Source organism: Nicotiana sylvestris, chromosome 7, assembly GCF_000393655.2.
Source record: "Nicotiana sylvestris chromosome 7, ASM39365v2, whole genome shotgun sequence".
Classification (NCBI taxonomy): domain Eukaryota; kingdom Viridiplantae; phylum Streptophyta; class Magnoliopsida; order Solanales; family Solanaceae; genus Nicotiana; species Nicotiana sylvestris.
This window is the reverse complement of record NC_091063.1, coordinates 72,366,964-72,370,346: the sequence shown is the minus strand read 5'-3', so window position 1 is coordinate 72,370,346 and position 3,383 is coordinate 72,366,964.

Below are 3,383 nucleotides of genomic sequence, written 5' to 3'. Positions count from 1 at the left end.
TCTTCCTGAACACTTAGTTATCAATCCCAATGGTTAGGGGTGTGCATTCGAATCGATTATTTGCTATCGGTTTATCGATATCGGTTTATCGATTTCGATTTTGAAATTTTCCTTATCGAGTTATCAATTTCGATTTCGATTTTGTCCTCTTCGGTTATCGGTTTATCAATAAACCGATAAGATATACTAATTTTTTTTACCCTTATTCTATAATACCATTTTCTTTACCCTAAGTCCCTAACCCTATTATTTCATCTACCATATTTAAGGAATGAACATATTTAAAGCTTAAGGGAATGAAGTTCAAATTAATGGAAAATAGAATTAGCCGTGATGATGTATTTTTATTTTTTTATACCATTGGAATGTTGGTGGCATACATTTGATCCCTTACTTTAGTTTCGTTGCATGTTCTTGTTGACACAATTTTTATGTTATAAAAGGTGTTCGTCTTATTTTAGCTTCTTTTTGTCTATATTACTTAGGCGTGTTTATAGCGATATACTTTCCGTGGAATCCTGCAAATTTTCTTATTGGTGTAATCGATAACCGAATCGATAAGCCCCAAAAATCGATAAATCAAAATCGAAAAAATTGAAACCTTATTGAAACGATAACGATAAGTATATATACAAATCGATAATCGATAATCGATAAGTAATTATCGATAAGGGTCAAAATCGAATCAATAAATCGAATGCGCACCCCTACCAATAGTAATATTAGTGCATTTAATAAGACTCTATCATTAGATTAAAACGTAATTTGTGCAAATCGCATGATAAAATTAAAAAGATATCTTAGCTAGCAGAAATGAATATGTTGATCAACTAAATAAAAGTTTGACTGCAAAATGTTATAGTGAAAACAAAATATTTTTTAGTTTTTGACTCAGCAGAAAATGATACCAATTATTACTACCAAGAAGAATACTTAAATATTTTAATAGCAAGTGGCCTTCTACCATACATGTTTGTTGTCAAGTTTCTTATTTCTTACGTATGTTAGTGTCACCGTATATATTATAGACTAACTTAAAATTTATCTTCCATTGTATATAGGTTAATTTTGAAGAAAAATATGTCTGTCATGCTACTGAAAAACTTAGATACGCCGAACAACTTATGCAATAGCACACAGATGGTATATAGAAGTTTTGACAATAACGTCATACATGCAAAAATTATGATACTGGTTAATTTGCTTCTAAGTATATTCTTAGTCCTAAATTAAACTTTCGTCTTCCGAAACTAAGGAATATCTTCTTAAATTTGTGTAAAAATAATTTTTAGTATGTTTATGTTTTGCAAATATAACAAATAAAGCACAAGAACGAACATCCTAAATATTGGACCATATTTACCGTAATACGTTTGCACTTTCAAGAGGGATATCAAGATCGACAGCACGAGTTCTGGTTAAGGCAGAGCAACCAATGTATTAGGAGGAAACATACACAAAAAAATATTGTCTACAAAGAAGTATTTATTAAGATACTATCACATTAAATATCTTTAAACTATAATATATAATTATCTAACTAACATAACAAAATTGATCATATGTGTAAGTTTTGATGACGTCCTTTTATTTAAATTCATGTATTATGCTAATGTAATATTTTTGACATTTAGATAATTGTTTTATTATTATACAAAAAATTTCTCTCATTAATTAAATTTTATTGTTCCTTTATATAAATAAATGTTTAAATCATCACGTACCATTAACGTGCAACACACATTCATAGATACTAGTATATATATATATATATATATATATATATATATATATATATATATATATATATATATAGTTTTGCGTTTAAAAACCTTGAATATGTTATGTGTAGTGTTTTTTGAACTTATATGTATATTCGAATTATGACTCGATAAGCTTGTATGGGTCAAAATCTGCCCTAGAATATTTGGGGCACTTTTAAGGAAAGTATCGGTCGAGGTCGACTAGGAAGTAGAGAGATTCGTGGTCGAGCTATCAACAATGACCGAGGTCGAGCACCGTAGATAGAACAATAACAACTAGTTTATGAAATAGGATATTAAAGAGAATGTTCTAGTGAATATTCTTTGCACTTGTACTATTAGGGTTTGTGAGGGACATGTCTCATATAAATAGAAAAAGAGACAATGGTGTAAGACATGTAATATTCACTTGATAAGAACACTTTTCAGAGGAAGATTTTCTCTCTCTAGCAAAGATACAAACTTTACCTTTTCATCAATATTCTCACTCACATTATCCCAGAGTTTTCCATCAGATCCAAGAATAGTTCGAACATTCTAGGATTTGTCTGTCACTCATCATTATCAGGAGGAGCAATCATCTAATTCATTCATTATTGGGTGAATCACTAATCATATTTACTTAAATGCCATTTATTGCTAGTTACTCCTCCATTTCTGCTTATATCTTTTGGAATATTGAATATGTATTATTTTCAATCTCCCACTAATTCAGTCTCACGTTATCTGTGCTTTCAAGATTTATATCTAGAGACATTATCATTAACTAGGTTTAACCCTTTTATTACATAAGATTTAATGGTTTAACCAAAAGTTAAAACTTTTTGGTCAAACAATTTGGCACTGTTTGTGGGGATTTCTTAGTTAAATTTTTAGTTTCCTGTAGATCTATAACTAACACAGACTATTAACGTAAAAAAAGAACAAGAACAAGATCTCCTTTCTTTGTATGCACAGATCTAGTATGGCAGGTAACAGAGAAGAAAGGACGAGGGTAATGGGCGACTTCAAAACTAACCTCTTGAACACAATCAATGAGATTTCAGAAACAGAGGGCAAGGATACAATGCCCAATGCCTCCCCCAGACGAGGCAAATCGCCCCTCCTCACTGTAGCATCACAAAGTCTCTCGGTAAAGGAGCTTCCACGCCCGTGGTGGAGGAGACGCCACCAGTAGTAAAAAAGCACCTCGAGGCTTGGCTAACTGACACGCTAACCAGCATCCTCCATAAGCCCGCTCAGAATATGGTTGCAAAAAATGCAAGAACCTACATTATACCACCAGCAGACAAGCAGCATGATCCGTTTCCTACTCACAACGTCGTTAAAAGTGCAGGTGACGACACCCCCACAACCATTTGAAAAAGAAGGAGGAAATGGAGAACGAGAACAAAGTACTTGGGGATCAAATGTGAGAGCACCAAGAAAGGGTTGATAAGATACCGAGTGCCCTAAAGCTCTTGCCAAAGAGAGATGTTGGTTAGTTCATCGAGCAACCATATAGTGACGATGAAGCCCCGCATGCCATACCAAAGACCTTTAAAATGCCACCCTACCTAAAAATATATGATGGTACGACTAATCCCGAAGACCATGTAACTCACTACGCCACCACCGTGA